This window comes from Lampetra planeri, chromosome 46 (assembly GCF_965212315.1).
Source record: "Lampetra planeri chromosome 46, kcLamPlan1.2.h2, whole genome shotgun sequence".
Taxonomy (NCBI): Eukaryota; Metazoa; Chordata; class Hyperoartia; order Petromyzontiformes; family Petromyzontidae; genus Lampetra; species Lampetra planeri.
In genome coordinates, this window is record NC_136152.1 from 5,939,525 (window position 1) to 5,958,287 (window position 18,763).

General features: G+C 43.1%; 1 long non-coding RNA gene across 1 annotated transcript; it reads right to left on the reverse strand.

Moving 5' to 3' along the window:
* Positions 1 to 269: 269 nt before the first annotated feature.
* LOC144733416 (uncharacterized) lies at positions 270 to 15,987 on the reverse strand. The gene is made up of 3 exons (XR_013588356.1): positions 15,912 to 15,987; positions 8,562 to 8,673; positions 270 to 2,289 (listed from the first exon to the last, which is right to left on the reverse strand). It is a non-coding gene; the product is annotated as an uncharacterized LOC144733416 (long non-coding RNA).
* Positions 15,988 to 18,763: the final 2,776 nt, after the last annotated feature.

The following is an 18,763-nucleotide window of genomic DNA, read 5'->3' on the forward strand; positions in this document are numbered from 1 at the left end:
ACATTAGATGCAGTTTACGACAGTCCTATTTGCGACACGCAATTGTGACGTCTGCCAAAGGCCACCATTCATTTACGTCACAGAATATTAATTGACGACCCATCGTTCCCGCACGACTGAACACATTTGAACAGCGATGTTTATACCGGACAACAGAGGTCAAAGTCACTTAAGTCGCTTAAGCAGAGGAAGGAACAAGACCAGGAAAGAAAATGTAATTGAAACATTTTATATATAGAGAAAAAAAAATAGATGTGTGTACATTTCTGTAAAAATGTCATGTACAGTAATGAACTGTACATTCAGCATTCTTTACCTATCGATTTATCGCACCGGGGGACTGTTTTCTAACACGTTATAGCATTAAGAATGGCTACCATTTTGTTTTTGAAATGAAACAAATATTCACTTAATGTTATCGTTTATTCATTTCTTACTTAAGAGTCGTTTAGAGTGTACTGATTATAATCTTACCTATAAGCATTATCCTTGCGTTAGGCTGCATAGGTTCGAATTGAAGCCTTTCGGCTCCTAATCCCTTCGCAGGACCGAGGAGACAAGGGACTCGGACTGTTCTAGTTATTATAATTGCGATCTAATTCGATATAAAATGATTGTTGAATGAAGGTTACAATTACAGCTGCAATTATCGAGGCTTTATTTCCCTAGTTATTTTAGCTTTCCCACCAACTGATATTCTAAATTGTGATGCCGATTGTCGTCCATCATGTCACGAGTCGTCAAAGACCTCTCACAGCCATCAGCTAGCCCCTGGACCCTGGGGAAATGTCACAGAACTTCTCAGGAAAATTATGTAACAGAACTGCAGAATGACATCACGTATCCTACATGTTAAAGTCACATATCCGACGGTCACTTAACCACCCAAACCAATTATCAGCCTATTCCCGTTGCGAGATTTTCACGTAATTTTCCATTGTTCACGAATATGCCATTTTCATATTGAGTAGCGAGTGCCCTCTTAATCAGTTTAATATGTAGGCTTTGGCGACCAATATCCATAAGATTTTTGTTTTTGGTGTGGGGATCGCGTAAATATCGCACGCACAATCATTCAATCCTAGAACATTGCTCCATTTTTAAAGCAGTTTGCACTTTTTGTCCAAAACATGTGTTGGTGCAACTGATTTACTGTATATAGATGTTCACACAGCTGACCTTTTTACATATCCACCTTTTTGTACCTCCTCACTCAGGGACATTTTACTGGATTTGTCAAGTAATTTCCACAGACCTCTTTACCCACACAAGAAGGCAACCACGCTAAATGTGCCCCACGAGGAGTGTTCGTCACAGAGCAATCAAGCACACATGTTTAATTCTCTTTTCGTGCACTCATTGGTGATCAGATGGAGACCATCGACTTGCTTACAATTGAGAACCGGAATCAGACATCTGCTATCAGGCCCATTGAGCTAGGCAGCTCTTATACACCTCCGATTAGCACCGTTGGCTCCATACAGTGCGAAAGAAGTTCAACATGCATGCAAGGACGATCACAGCCCAGAGTGGGAATATGCAAGCAAGAGCGAAAACAGCAATTATACAAAACAAATGCCATAACTTACTGCAAATAGTATAAACAGTAGTGCTTAAATACGAATAAAAAACGTAAAATGTGAAGATGTATGCCACATATGTATGTAAATGGTATAAACAACCTCCAACAGAAATGATCTCAGGAGCGAACGAGTCCACTAGAATGAAGCATTATCCCTCTTAAGTCACCCGGTTACCTCAAACATAGCCAAGAAGCTAAATTGACACTCGGCATGTATTGTTTCCGGATATTTCAAGCACAGTAGGTAAGATTCCACGGTGTAACATCATTAACAATACATTTTAATGCTTTGTCAATACAATTTCCTGTAGATTAAGGGGCGTAAGGCTATATACTTCACAGCACTGTGCAGTGTGGGTTCGTCAAGGTGAACCCAGGGCCGGTTCAGATGTCTTGAGCCAGATGACAGAACATCACTGACGATAGTGGCATCAAGAGAAAGATAAAAAATGGAGGCAGCAGATACATGACAGGCAAGGTTTATACATGTTGGCCGAGGGCAACCGAGTACAAACACGTGCGCGTGTGCAACATGCGGTTGCACGGACAAACCGCCACCTAATTTGGGAGAGAAGCAGGTGCGAACCAGGTCGGCCCAGGGTCGCACGCTGACACAGGAGGTGTTGCCAGGGAGACGTGCGATAAGCGGTGATTGATGGCCTTCCAGGTGCCAGCCTATGTGGCCCTAAAGAGACACAAGGGAGGAGCTGGAAAATTGGGAGGGGAATATAAGGATGGGCGTGAGAGCGAAGCAGGTCGATCGTGTTGCTGGGGGCAAGAGAGAGAAGACGTCTCGCCGCTGCCGCTCAAGCCGGGAATGGATCTCAAGCCTCACGAGTCGCCGGGCGGGTGATGGTTGATCCCCACCGCCCGGGACGGACGAGTGAGTGGGTCTGAGGGAACGTAGGCGAGGTCTGCGGTGGAGTGTGAGAACTGCTGTGTGCAACCCTGTATGTGAGAGCCGCTGTGTGCGAATCTCTGTGTGAGGGCTGCTGTGTGCGAGCCTCTGTATCAGAGCTGCTGTGTGCGGAGCCTTGAGTGCGGAGCTGCTGAGATCGAGAGCTGCTGTGTGCAGGTTAGCGAGGTGTAACGTAGATAAGAGTGGGAATTGGTTAACAGAAGTGACCGTATAGACAGTGATAGGAGTGCCTACAACTGGTGCAAGAATAGGCGAATAAAGTGTAAGCAGGTGACCTGTTACAACGTGTCAGTTTGAGTGATTTTACAAGACACTACACATAGTTGCGTCATCTATATATATATAAAAGGGAAATTTGTGAATGTGTGCCTGTTCGAAATGTTTAGCATACTTCCCAACATGCAACAAACTTGAAATTCGGCATGTGGGCACAATGATGTATATATTTTGCACGGCAAGTGAGCGGTGATGTCACATCTGTGATGTCACCCGCATGCAGCAGCGTCACGCAGTGTGCCTGCTGACGTCACGCATCCCCCCCACCTTCCGCGTAGGCCGTGTATTATTCCAAGACAAGAATCCAAGTTTCAGGTGAAGCCGCGTAGTAAAGCTAGTCATTAATACGAATGAAAAAAATGCACCTACCACCGATGTTAGCCAGCCGTGGCCAGGAATGGAACTCATGCGGTCGAGTTCACTTCTGGATGAACACAACCCACCCCTACCGTGTCAATTACAATTGTTAATTGCGTCGGTCGTAATGAATTACAGTCAGCGTGCGATTGTAATTGTAATTCCATGAAATCACTGCCGCTGTAAATCAAATTTAATTAACCCCCTCGAGGTCTGCTTGCAGACTGATGTTAATCATCGTCAGGAATTGAACTCAGGCCGACAGGATCATAGCTCAGCGCTCAAATCGCTGCAACACCACTCCCTACAGGAGAATATGCAGTGCCGTACGTAATTATACGGACATGTGTGTGCATTTTTACTTTTTAAGCAAACGAATGCTTAAGCGAATCCATGTCCTTTATGGAAGGGGGAAAGTCAATTTACACCCTGTGGGGGCCCAAATAGGTGGAGAGGCAAGCGGCTGATGGCTTAATTTGCGACAATTTTGCTTTCAAATCCTTGAAGCTTACCGTCTGCTCAAATACGCAAGTTGGGCAGTGCGAAAGAGCACGCCGACGACTCGACTGAGAAAGCGTCACTCTCGTTTAGGTTTCCAGCAGGAGTGCGCCTTGGTGTCGAAGCACACACAGACAAAGACCCCCCGTATAACCTTAATATCATTTAGGGGCAAGTGCTGTTAGCGAGCACCTATGAAGGCTGGCACGGCACACGAGGGGGTGGATGGGCAGCACCATTCCCGGCTGTCTTTGTCTTACAAGTGGTGATGTTTGCACACCACACCAGTTACTCATTTGAGGCTGAGTCGACCTATCGGAGGCCAAGAACCGGCTCAGTGTTAGCCATGAGCGGGCAGCGCGCTAACCGTTACACTACCGTGGCACACACACACACATTTGTAAACCTCACGCTTCGCAGGTTCACCATCATACCAGCCGAGCCAACCCTGACCACCACACCACAACAGAGTGCCAGTAAATCCCTCCCCACCCCATTCCACTCCCAGAAGAACTGCTGAGCCAAAACAACCATAATACAATCCAATAACACCGCACCAGCCATGATAAAGTTCAGGCAGGTCTCAGGAAAGGAATTGGCCAAACTTCCAAAATAGGCAAATGTTTAAGTGCAGCCCTGCAATTGCCTGCCGACACGATGGTACTGCTAGTTGAAAATTCTCAGCGAGAGGGAGCTCTAGGGCGTATTTGACTTATTTTACACTGGCGAGTAATTTTGAATGAGATGGGAAGCACCCATACTTTACCGCCGTCACAGACAGTATAGTATAAACGATTAAAAACTAAACTTTATATTTTACCAGGTGTAGGCGCAGCTTTCTTGTAAAAGAAAATAAGCTATGCCTTAAGCATAGCTTATTTAAGTCTGACGCGTGTTTGAGGTGTCTTAACTCAAAGTGTTTCTTTATTTCTTAGTTGCACAAAAACTAGCGTTTCTAAAGTTATATCTTCACCTGTTCACATACTGTATCACCCTGTCACACGGTTAAAAAAAAATCTGTATCCACTCACTCCCCACCCGGCTCTTCTCATAGCCCCCTATTTATACTGTAAAAACCGGAAGTGACGTCATGGGTTCAACCAACAGAGCGTCTAACCATAGGGGGGTTCATCTTCTTGGTTCTTTCGGTAAAGTCACGTAGAATGGAAATAATAAAATAATAAAAATAACATTTTAACATAATAAAATAATTCTCACGACGTTTCGGCCACAATGCAAGCAGCCGTCCTCAGGTGAAGAACAGGTCTATCAGAAAGACAGCGTCTGAATGACAGACGCTGTATTTCTGAATGACAGACGCTGTATTTCTGACAGACCTGTTCTTCACCTGAGGACGGCTGCTTGCGTTGTGGCCAAAACGTCGTGAGAATTATTTTATTATGTTTTATTTTTATTATTTTATTACTTCCCTTCTACGTGACTTTACCGAAAGAACCAAGAAGATGAATCCCTGCAGTCACGAAAGCTTTAAATCGAAACATAGGGGTGTTTCTAAACAGTTGGAATATTCCAAATCAAATATAATTAATCAGTCCGTCAACAAATGTATGACGGTTGCACATCAAATGTATGTACAGAAATAATACACTCACTTTCTGTATTATGGCTCTTACACCAGGTAAGGCTTACTACTGAGATATACAGCTCATTTTTCAGGAGCGACCTGGCCACAAATAGCTCAACGATGTGGACCTGTATACTAGGTGAGGTAGTTAACATCTCGCCACCGTGGCCTCCTAACTAATATGTCAATGAACTATGGTGTACCCGATTATGCTGGTCGGTGGACAGAGGCGGATGGGATTAAATAAACTTGCCCCATTCTTTCAAATGCCGTAACGCGAGATGGGATTACCGTATTTTCCCGCATATAGCCCGCATTCGCATATAACCCGCAGACGCATATACCCCGCAAACATAGCGTTTTGTATAAAACAAATTTCAGATAGCACGCACGTCCATATACCCCGCATGCATTCATATATTTAACGTCGTTCAGCAGCTTAATTCCATCATATTAATACGAAGTTTACATTTGTAATACATTCCACTATCAATTGTTAACATTAAAATCATAACGTGCACAAAAAAAAAAACGGAAACGAGTGAACTTAAAACAGTAAATAGGTAACAAAAGTAAATATCCAATAAATAAGTAACACCTAACTGGTAGTTAAGTAAGTACATTTTTAGTACTGGTAGATTGCGCACATCGCAGACAATAGCAGCACTACAGTAACGCCGTTGCCTCGCCCCCAATCCCCCACCTCTCCCCAGCTCTTCCGTCGCCGGTTAACAGTGCGGCAACTTCAAACATTGTCGTTTAATTGTACAAACAGTTAATTTAAAATGTGATAACATGTGCAATTTTAGTGTGAGTGGTTTATTCAGCAGTACTTTAGTCAAATGTAAGTGTTGCCTAGTGGATAGTCCTACCATGAAAAAATATAACGAGTTATGATATGTCACACGTGTAAAATATTTTTGGGATAGCCCGCACCTCCATATACCCCGCAGGGTCTTGTTTCGTTTGTAAAACGTGGTATACCCCGCGGGTTATATGCGGGAAAATACGGTAAACCGGAGACCTCTGGATTGCAAAGTCCAGGGTGCTGACTATTACACCACGGCGGCTTCCTTGCTCTAAGTAGGAGTGTTGTGAAGAAAAGAAAACATCTTAAGTATGGATTTTGTGGCAGGTGAAAAATGTTTTTCTTTTAAAGGTTTCGAGGTATATTAATTTAAGGCCCCTCTTTCATGGATCTTAATTAAGGCTTTGTTTTCAAACTGTCAGTCCTTTAATATGTCCACACATATATGGCAAAAAAACCCGCCCAGATTTCCAGAGAATAGATTGTGCGTCCTGTTTGTTTAATGGCTGGCTGCACTAAATTGTACAAATACTTTTCTATTTCCCAACTCTATTAACTGCCAACGACTCTTGTGTATGCGAGTGGGAGGAGGGGATGGGAGAAAGAGGCTGGCGGAAGAAAATCCAACTGCCTCAACATAATTGCCCCCTTTTGATTATTTAGCAACAAATTGGAGCAGACAAAGAGAAATGGTCTGAAGAGGCGAGCGAGACCAGAAAAATAATTACTCGGCTTCACATCTCCCGTAATTTTCAGTATTCGTCATCCCCCAGTACGCTTAGGGTTTTCGACTAAACAAGCCGCTCATTAATTATTGTTACGTGATGAATGGGGGTGCATTTTTCATCTCTACAAGTATTTTTTTTATATTCTTTTTTTAATTTCACGAATATGCACACACACATATGTATATATAATATGTTAATTATATAATTTGTCATTTGGCACTCTTTTTAGTGTTATTAACTAAATTGTTTTAATCGTTTTAAGGGGTTGAGGCAGTTCGAGACGGAAGATTCCAACATTTGGCAATATTTGCTTAAATATATATTTTTAAGTGTATTATAATTCCTCCAAATAATAAATGAATGTGTTTACTTAAACAAAACAGACACATCGTGAAATTTAATTCGAGGGTAATCTAAATTAGGGTTTTGAAACCACTCGACTAACGGATACCACGCAAATTATATGTTAAATGTTACGTTATATATAACACAAATATTCTCGATTTACACACGTGTTGGTTAAATACATTTCTACTTTGCAAACGTGTTGCGCAGTTGACACTGAAATGTCGAATACGCCCTGCCCATGAAAGAGGTTAATCTTCTTTGCACCTTCACAAACAGATAACTTAAAGTTCATGTTGTTATACAATGATGGTTAGCACACTGAACTTGCAATCCAAAAGTCGCTATTTAGTTTTCCCGGCGCGACAGTTGAATCACCGCTGCAAGTTTCTTGAATCCCCCACACCCACTGTCTCTGTCCCTCCAGCAGCATAAATGGGTTTCACCACAGTTCGTCGATTGATAGATTGAGTGTGGTGGGGTAAAACGTGGGCAATCCCACCCCTTCCAAAACATTGAACGTATATCGCACCATACATAGCCAACCGCGCTAGTCGGAGGTGTGGGGGGAAGGACAACAAACTAAACACAAAAAAGCAGTTCTAAAAAATCAGTTTTCAATCTTTCATATCGGAAAGGAAGGCGTGGTAACACCTTCATCCAGCAGTGGATTGACAAAGGTCTGTAAATTATTTATTTTTGTATTTACCAAGAGGGGTGATGAAATCAGCTTGTGTGCGGGTGCTTGGTCGACAGTTGCGTCGCGTGATTGCAGGAGATTGTGGCTACTCGGAAAGGCCTTCCACCAGTGGATTGAACCTGCCTTCTACTGATGCTGCTGCTGAAGACGACGATTACTAAATAATCAAATGCCTGTTAAATCACTGAAACATCTCTTGACAAAAACACATTCCCAGTTAACAAAAGCACTCAAATAAACCACTAAATGAACGATAAACACGATCACATTTGCACCAAGGGAACACATCGCTCGTTTTCGGAAAGGAAAAAAGAACCCTATTTATTTCTTCCTCAGCAAATAACGCCGCTGATTTCTTTAATGGCTTGTGAAACTCTAAACATAATTGCCACATTTGTTAGAGCTCTTAAGCCCACTCAGTGCAGCATGTTCTGTGCGGCAATTACACCGATGTTTTTTTCCCCTTCTCCGTTCCCTCCGCTTATTTGTTTTAAAATGCGTCGCTTCAAAGTAACTTTGACAGTTCTCCACTCTCGGGGCATTGCACCGGCTGCAGTTTTGCGGCACACAACGCTTTTATCGGGCAAAATAAATCAGCAGAATACACTTCTCCTTCACATATCCATCTCCATAAATTAAACAAAGAAAAAAAGGTTTTTTCACGCAGCCGATCAGCCGCACCGCCTTCTGGGCGTGCTTATTTTCAGCAGCATCTCACCGGTTTCCTCCCACATGTAAACACTCCTTAATCGTCCGAAAATACCTCAATGTGTAGAGGACCACAGAGCTTTGTCAATTGCTGGTGCCGGCCCATCGTGTTGCTGCTACCTTCCCACTTGGCTGTGCTTCCTCCGCGTGCCTCCGAGTCGTTCTCTCTGCAAGAGAGCGAACAAATACTTTGCAGCAGTGGTACAGTGAGGGAAAAAAGTATTTTATCCCCTGATGATTTTGTACGTTTGCCCACTGACAAAGAAATGATCAGTCTATAATTTTAATGGTAGGTTTATTTGAACAGTGATAGACAGAATAACAACAAAAGAATCCAGAAAAACGCATGTCAAAAATGTTATAAATTGATTTGCATTTTAATGAGGGAAATAAATATTTGACTCCTTCTCAATCAGAAAGATTTCTGGCTCCCAGGTGTCTTTTATACAGGTAACGAGTTGAGATGAGGAGCACACTCTTAAAGGGAGTGCTCCTAATCTCAGCTTGTTACCTGTATAAAAGACACCTGTTCACAGAAGCAATCAATCAATCAGATTCCAAACTCTCCACCATGGCCAAGACCAAAGAGCTCTCCAAGGATGTCAGGGACAAGATTGTAGACCTACACAAGGCAGGGATGGGCTACAAGACCATCGCCAAGCAGCTTGGTGAGAAGGTGACAACAGTTGGTGCGATTATTCGCAAATGGAAGAAACACAAAATAACTGTCAATCTTCCTCGGCCTGGGGCTCCATGCAAGATCTCACCTCGTGGAGTTGCAATGATCATGAGAACCGTGAGGAATCAGCCCAGAACTACACGGGAGGATCTTGTCAATGATCTCAAGGCAGCTGGGACCATAGTCACCAAGAAAACAGTTGGTAACACACTACGCCGTGAAGGACTGAAATCCTGCAGCGCCCGCAAGGTCCCCCTGCTCAAGAAAGCACATATACATGCCCGTCTGAAGTTTGCCAATGAACATCTGAATGATTCAGAGGATAACTGGGTGAAAGTGTTGTGGTCAGATGAGACCAAAATGGAGCTCTTTTGCATCAACTCAACTCGCCGTGTTTGGAGGAGGAGGAGGAATGCTGCCTATGACCCCAAGAACACCATCCCCACCGTCAAACATGGAGGTGGAAACATGCTTTGGGGGTGTTTTTCTGCTAAGGGGACAGGAAAACTTCACCGCATCAAAGGGACGATGGACGGGGCCATGTACCGTAAAATCCTTCCCTCAGCCAGGGCATTGAAAATGAGTCGTGGATGGGTATTCCAGCAAGACAATGACCCAAAACACACGGCCAAGGCAACAAAGGAGTGGCTCAAGAAGAAGCAGATTAAGGTCCTGGAGTGGCCTAGCCAGTCTCCAGACCTTAATCCCATAGAACCTATGTGGAGGGAGCTGAAGGTTCGAGTTGCCAAACGTCAGCCTCAAAACCTTAATGACTTGGAGAAGACCTGCAAAGAGGAGTGGGACAAAATCCCTCCTGAGATGTGTGCAAACCTGGTGGCCAACTACAAGAAACGTCTGATTGCCAAAAAGGGTTTTGCCACCAAGTACTAAGTCATGTTTTGCAGAGGGGTCAAATACTTATTTCCCTCATTAAAATGCAAATCTATTAATAACATTTTTGACATGCGTTTTTCTGGATTTTTTTTTTATTCTGTCTCTCACTGTTCAAAGAAACCTACCATTAAAATTATAGACTGATCATTTCTTTGTCAGTGGGCAAACGTACAAAATCAGCAGGGGATCAAATACTTTTTTCCCTCACTGTACATTACAAGTTGAAATTATGATGATGATGATGATGACATGACCGGCAATTCTGGACCGGTTTTGACACACTGTCCTATCAGCAGAATCAGGATTCCTTGAATGAATGCTGGTGGACTGAGACTATTAAAGAGAAATGTGTTTTGCATAAAAAAAACCATGGTCGCCACCTCTGACATGAAAAAAAACAACCTGGGACATATCATGTAAGAGAAGAATATCTCACAAATTTGGAAAACAGAATTGACCACAAATGCTTTGCATTGAGTGGGCCACTATTACTTGGTCGACAAAAAACACTGGGAATGTTTAGACTTGTTTAAATTAAAAGCCACTTTTTGATTAAACCGACCATTACCGACATCTACAAATCATCTTAAATGTACGTCCGAATTCTATATAGCGTACATGCTTGCAAGTAATGGCCACACGAGGTGTTGTCACCTTTGCGATAGGAAAAAACCGGGACCCTTAATGAGAAGGGGAATATCTCACCAGACTAGAAGAGGGGAGAAATGAGTGTAACCGACAAACCGGGACTTTCAATGCTTCATCTCTCCGGCAAGACTAATTACAGATCTCCCAGGACAGTTATCTCTCGGAAAACCAGGACAGGTAGCAAACCCATAGGTGTAGTCTTTCTAACGAAAATGGTTGAAGACTCGGATTGTTTTTTATTGTGATACAAAGAGTGTATCATGTTTACGAGTGGCCTGTAGAAATACAGTACAGCAAGTAGGTTACTAATCGATGAACGGTGTTGTGAGGGAGTCTCACTAATGACACCATGTCTGTGTGCCAAGAACGCTTGAAGGTGATGATTGTACTTTCACCGTTCAGGAGGTGGCCAGATGTTATGCTGCAGCAATTTTTCTCTTGTTTTTTTTTCATTCAATGTAATGCCGCTGCAGTCTAATGATGAGAGATGCTGCTGTGGTGTAATGGTCAGCACAATGGATCTACATTCCAGAGGCTTTCTGGTCCGATCTGCTGTCGTGACGGTTGGAAATTGGTCAGGGTGCTTAAATCCATTGCTTGAACGGCCGTACCGGGAAATCGAACTGGCATCCTCTGGATTGCAGGATTGCAAGTCCAGTGTACGAACCATTTCACTGCGGAAGCATCAAACCAACACCCGCCGGAATAAATGTTAAGACTCAACTGAAGCATTAATGGGTAAACGAAGACACATTTTAAAGTGAAAAACACGAGAATAAATTGACTCCTACCATTTATCCGCCTTTTCCGCTTAGCCTGTTAAGAAAGAAAGAAGACGAGACACCCCTAACGGCGAACTGATATAACGGCAGAGAAGCCAGTCACGTTAAATCTTTCTAACGTGTTACGGAAGAGTCTATTGGTTCGGTCATGTGCACGTGCGCAGCTTAAAAAATAAAAATTTTGGAATAAAAATGTAAAAATTGTATACAATATATCCTGTTTTTAAATCTCAAAATGCAACCGCGCGCCAAGCGACAGAGCGAGGCGGCGAGCCTCTCACTTTAGCGAGCCAGTACTGAAACGGACAGCGCCTGGGCAGCGCGACGGTGTTGCTACGATACGACAGCCCTCGGGTGGTTATTTTCCCCTTGCACGCTTTTACACTCAATATAATTCCCTGCCATCAAAGGCAGCAGACGGGTTGGTACAATTTGGCAACGGGCCAGCTTTCCACGGAGTCGGCAGTTCAATTCCTCCCAAAAGCCCGACTGAGTTCGTCACAGTGTGCCGTCTTTTGAACTAAGCGCAGAGGTTTAAAAAGTCGCCCCTTTGTCTTTGTTAAAAGGAGATCAGCAGACTGTTATATTGCTCGGTACAGTTGCCGTCTGCCACTGCTGTGGCCTTTAACAGCCACTTTGGCAGAGCGGAGAAGTCAGCGCTGAGGCCATACTTCAGGCGGTGTCACGGCGAGTCCACTGGACTTGCAAACAATGGTGCAATTTTATTGAATGCCAACTGCCTCTGTCCACCCAGCAGTATAATTGGGTACACCACAGTTAGTGAATTGGCATATTGTGTGTGGTGGGATGAAGTATGGGTACTGACAACTCTACCAAGATATTTGGCCAGCATGGAAGAGTAGCCCAAACTATCCTCGAGTGGGGCTCTTGTGAGCACTATCGAGTCAGTCAGAATATTTAGACTGGAAGAATCCGATGAGCTATGAAGCTCGTTTTTACAAATGTCCAGAAGGGCGGGTCATCGAGTGAAGGCCCTTCCACCAGCAGTGACGTGAGCAAGTAATTGCAGGGCTGCACTTTTTTAGGAACATGTAAAGACGATGTTGCCATGCCAGCCAGAGAGCTGAGCTTTCACGGAGTATCCAGACAATGCTATTTTTGCATTTGAATGTGGTTGCATGTGGAGCATATGAAAAATTTTATCACAATATAAGCCGAGGAAAAATTCAGTTCAGAATAGTACATGACATTAAATGTGTATTTTTAAATCAGAAAGATGAGGTTGCGATGGGTGGGACGCGTGCTGGATGGAGCAGGGCAGGTCACCGAGACAGGCACCAAAGTGGCACCCAGAGGTCAGTAACCAACGGGGATGACCTCAACTCAGAGGATGGTGACAATGAATCTGTAACAGTGGCTCGTGGAGGCTGCGTGTTGACTTTGTAGCGGCTGCGAGTGCTCACAGATGGAAGCAACGGTCAGGTGCGGTGACATCAGCGGCCTTACTCGTGACCCCCTGGCCTTGTCACCACAGAAAATCCCAAATTAAAATATCACTGCAAATATGATGTGCCTCGGTGCCTCGATGTTAGAGCACTGTACCAGCACCACTGAAATGATCCTGGGTTCAAAATTGGGTAGCTACCTGTAATTAAACCACGTTTTCTTGCGTAGCACTTGTATGAGGATGATAATGATCATAGTAAAACAATGTATATCGTGCACAAATATAAACCAGACAAATTATTTTTAAATTTTGATTTAAAGCTTTCGTGACTGCAGGAATTCATATTCTTAGTTATTTCGGTAGCCTCATGAACGAACCCCTCATGGTAGCCAGATGGAGAAACCAAACGACATGTCTCTGACCGCATCCGTGAGCACAAAGCAGACCTTAAACATGGAAGGACCAACACCTCGGCCATGGCAGATCACTGTTATAATTCAGTGGGCTCACATGACATTGATTTTTCCAAGACAGAGGTTCTTTGCAAGCCATCTGGCTACCATGAGAGGTTCGTTCATGAGGCTATTCACATATACAAACACAGAGACAATTTCAACCGAGAAGATGGATTCTGGCTTAGCAATCATTTGAAGAATTTGATAAACCATTTCGGGTCTTAATTGATTGTGTGCACGCTTACGGTGACTTTCATACCGCATTCCATTTTCTTCTCCCCCCTCCTCTTTTTCGAACATAGATGGACTCGTCCATCTGGCCAACTGGCAAATCTCTGTCCGTGGTGCTGACGTTAGGAAAAACCACCACTTTATTCAAATTTTCTTGCCGTGGATTTCACACCTGATGATGATTGCTTGCGTTGCAGTCAAAACGTCGTGAGAATTTTTATTGTTTAATATGTATATTCTTTTATTATTTCCCTTCTACGTGACTTTACCGAAAGAACCAAGAATATGAATACAGACAAATGATTGTTCAATCACAAACTCGGAGCATCTCAGTCTGGTCACAAATAACTGCAACAACCAACAATCCCATTACATGATGTGGTTTAGCACTTAAATTGTCTACATTTCAGCTTTGAAATTTTTAATGTCTCCATTATAGAGGTTTTTGGGTCAGACAACGTAAATATAAATGCGTCGTTAATCCCGCCACCACTCGAGACAGCCAATTAGTAAGGTTTGTGATGTAAACAAAGCATGCCAATTCGTTACTAGTGCAGCACACTGGTGTGTTGGAGAGTAAACCCACAACATTTACAATTCGAGTCCTGTTCGGTTGCCATAGAACTAACAAACTCATAGTGGAATGGCAATCATGCTGTAAAGGTGAAAAAAAGGCCACTTCATGGTTTTGTCAGGAGAGAATTCCTGCGAAAAACGTTTTCCACAGCTATTCCCTAAGAAATGCGGCCAACCGCCTTTCAGATTTAAAAATTGATTAGGATTTCTAATTGAACAATTTTCAATTAACCGGGGTTAAACGTTCCCAAAAATGTACACGAATAATATTTAAACGTTATAAACTCATTGCAATTATTGTTGAAAAAAATAAAATAATAATGCACTTATGTTTGTCCTCCAGCGCGAATACTGTCACCCGATAATGGACCTCAATTAGCACTCAACAGGTTGACTGAAGGCTTCATTGATTGAATATTTTTACGATTGCAACAACCTGTTCAGCCAGTAGGCCCTCGGTCCAAAATAAACTGGAAAGTGCCATATAGCTGTTGCTGCCGAATTAAACAATTATATCGATCCACTGCTGGATAATGGGGGTTTGTTTGATGATACTTCAGCAGATTGGTTAGTACGTGAAGTCTGATTCTTATATCACTTAACGCTGATGATGCTAGCCATGGTCTAGAATCAAACTCGGGTTACCCGAATACAGTACCACACCGCTAATACAGATACTTTTACAGGAATGCAACTCGATGGGAGTCTTGAAAAACCTCGTTATCAATTTTTTTCACATTCATTCTGGAACTTGGCTACCAAACTACAGTTCCCCATCTCCTTTGCTTGCCAATGGGTAAAATCTGGATGGTGGTGACGTGCCAGACCCAAAGTTTAACTCTATAATTTGCCCAATTTAAATCCTTCCTCTGCAACTTTCTCAACCCAAAGCATTCCCGTGGGCATTTCCTTAAACGAATCAACCTCTCATCACCATCAAATTATAATTTAACTTCACTGTCTGAATGTGGTGAGATCGCTCTCCGAACAGATGAAGCAGTGATACATTGGCCACATTTGTTTCTCACGTGGTAACTTTAAGAATTGGCTGGAGGAAGGTTTCATGACATGCATTTTTCTAATAATAATAATGTTAATGCTAATTTGTAACGCGCATGATTTTCACTTGCCCAAAGGCAGCGACTCCGAGGTGCAGAGCCCAGCTCAGATCGCACGATTTGGCCTAAAAAAAATCGATTACCAATCTGACTATTGGTCGAGAAAGCCTACGTATGTGAAAATCTTCGAAGAGCCGCGAAGCAGTTTTTTTCGAGGAGGGGCGGGCCACCGAGTTACAAAAACAATAAAAAAACGAACAGGAGTGCAAAGCCGATACAAGGTAAGGGAGTCACTATAAATAAATGTATAGTGGTGTAATTTCACACGGACAACTTCTTCTTTTTCTCCCGTGTCACTTTATTCGAACAGAACTCCTCGCGTTCAACACCACGCATCTCCGTCGCAACTCCTCCACTTGCGCTGCTCGCCAGCTATGCTCTGCTCGCTCCGCTAGCCTGCGCTCTCTCACTCTCTAGCCTCTCTGCTGCTAGCTTATCACTACACACTCTGCTAGCATCTCCACTGCTAGCCTATTACTATACACTCTGCTAGCTTCCCTACTGCTAGCCGTATCACACTCACACTTAGGATTCCGCTAGCCTCTCTACTGCTAGCCTGTCTACCCTCACTACTCCAACCTTGCCCTTGCCTTAAGCGGGGGATCAGCCATCACCGTTGGAGAGGGCGAGGCGTGGAGAGCGGGGTCCCAGACTTCTCTTGAATTTTCTCTTGTCTTCACTCCAGCCAACTCAACTCGTGTTTCCCCCCCCCCCCCCCACATCTGCTTATATCCTCTCACTCATTAATTGCCCTAAAATGGCCCTCATTAAACCGGCGTCATGCCGACGTCTCCCGCACGTGTTCTCCCCCCTTATCGCCACTATCTCTCGCCTCCGTGGCGCCTGCTTTGCGTCTGCAATTGCAGCCAGCCAATCACTGCCTCTTTCCCTAATTGCTGGCTTCTCTCTGTCTGCTGTCACCCAGGCCACCCGCCTGCACCTGCCTATCCTCAGCTGACCTCACTGTCTGCAACCCGGTACATCATGCAAATGCCATTTGCTACGTGCGTTACGCCACTACACATATCAATTTCAAGTTCATTTATTAGGTATAGCCCTGTGAGTCATTCGGCTCTTGAATCGGGTGCAACCGCAACAAACAAAAAAACCAAAACATGAACAAGAAAACATCTTAAAGTGACTATGTGATTGTGCAAACTGAAAATCCAGGAAAAAAAAGCAAAAATTCCAGATAAAAACACCGTACACCAACGCAGTGTGCAAAAATCCCTGTGGGATGCAAGTCAAACAACAACAACCACAAGACAACTTAGATTAAGGCCATCAGTCTAACTCCGTACTACAACAAACAAACATGGCCAAACCAAAAAACTTTTCGAAATCACCAAAATAAAGCCATAAAAGCAATGTAACAGTGATCATAGGAACCGTGACCGAATTTTCACCATAAACGACATAAACAACATGTACCACCAAACCCTGCAGCCATAGCTGGCTGCATGAGTCACTCCACAACATCAGGAGCATCAGTCGGAGTATAAAATGTTTCAATGCACCTTTAAGATTAGCACACTAAATCAAAACACAGATAATACTTTGCAGCGGTCATCCGGAGCGAAACATTTTATTTTATTTTAGGCCACTGAATAGCAGTGGCGGCTAGGGGTGTACAACTCCTCTAGAGCAGTTTTGAGTGAAGATCTCATAGGTAGTGATTCAAGTTGCAGTTTATTGGAAATAGCATTCCAGACCCTGGGGGCATCAATAGCAAAGGCCCTTCCTCGAGTATTTGTACGGCAATAGGGAATGTGAAGCTGGTAAATGAGGTCAAATTTGTCCTTTGAAACAGAGAGGAGATCCAGTAGGTAGTCTGCGGATTTTTTTGTAAGTACATCGTGAATAAATACGAGCTGGTGCACAAGCCGTCGAACATTAAGAGATGTTAAGTTTGACCCAATGTAGAGATCACAGTGGTGAGTCCTATATGGGCAGTTCAATGCAAATCTTAAGGCCGAGTGATAAATTGAGTCAAGCTTCTTCAGTAGAGTACTTGGGGCTGATTTATACACGATGTCACAGTAATCAAGTAGACGCAGTATGGTAGCTTTTATCAATTCCAAACGGAACATAGGGGGGAAGCAGTGCTTGTGTCTATACAGAAAACCAATTTTTATTTTTGTCTTTTTACCAATATAATCAATGTTATCTTCAAAATTCAGTTTTGAATCCAGGATGACCCCAATATACTTATAGATCTTGACTTGCTCTATTTGATAATTATTTAAGGAATGTAATTGGGGAAAAATAACTTCCTGCTTTAGTCCTGGTGAGAAGCATAGCACCTTGGTTTTGGAGGTATTTAGGACTAGTTTAAGAGCAACTAGCTGATGTAGTATACTCTTAGTTTTTTCGGTAAAGTCACGTAGGTAAGGAATGAAATAAAAATTTATAAAAAATAAAATAATACAAATCATGACGTTTCGGAGGCAACACAAGTCTCCGTCATCAGTCTCCGTCATCACGAAAGCTTCAAATCTAGAATTAGCTGATGTAGTTTGTTGAAATCACCCTGGAGCTTATCAATCACGTCATCCAAAGAGAGGCCAGCAGTAATCAGTATCGTGTCATCTGCAAAAAGATTTACCCTGGAATGATCCAGATCAGTGCCCAAGTCATTGACATAAAGAGAGAACAAGAGGGGGCCGAGGATGGAACCCTGTGGAACCCCTTTTGTTATCTTAACACTGTTTGACCTCCAACCATCTGTGAATACAATTTGGGTGCGAGAAAAGAGATATTTTTTTTACCATTTTACTGCGTTTTCGGAAAAACCGAGGCAACTTAGTTTACAAAGCAGGGTGTTGTGGTCTACTGTATCAAAAGCTTTGGACAAGTCAAGAAAAAGACAGGCGCAGTACTGCTTATTATCAAGGATACTGTAAATGTGATTCAGAGAGTTTAATGCAGCCGATGTGGTGCTGTATTTTTTTCGGAACCCAGATTGTTTTAGATGTAATAGATTGTTGGTGGACAGGAAACTGCAAATTTGGTAGTACAATACTTTTTAAAAAAATCATGAACGGGGACAAAATTGAGATAGGTCGGTAGTTATTTGGATCATCTTTAGGGCCCCCTTTGTGAAGTGGACGAACATAGGAATGTTTCCATTCTAGAGGAACTGATGCTTCTTTGATGGACAGGTTGAAAATATGGGCTATAGGTTTGTATATTAGGTGACCAACAGTTAATAGAGCAAAGACGGGGATACTATCTGCTCCGGTAGAGGAGGACCCTTTGAGGTAGGACAGTTGTTTCAGAACATTACTTTCGTGGATTGGCTGGAAACTAAATTCGTTTAATGTTTGTACAGGGGTGTAGGAATTTGCATGAGCAGGGGTGACTACCAATACATTATTAAAAAGGTTTGCCAGCTTCAGAAAAATGAAGGTTAAATTTGTCAACTTTTTTGGGGGGATCTGAAAAATATTCACCATTTCGGTTAAGC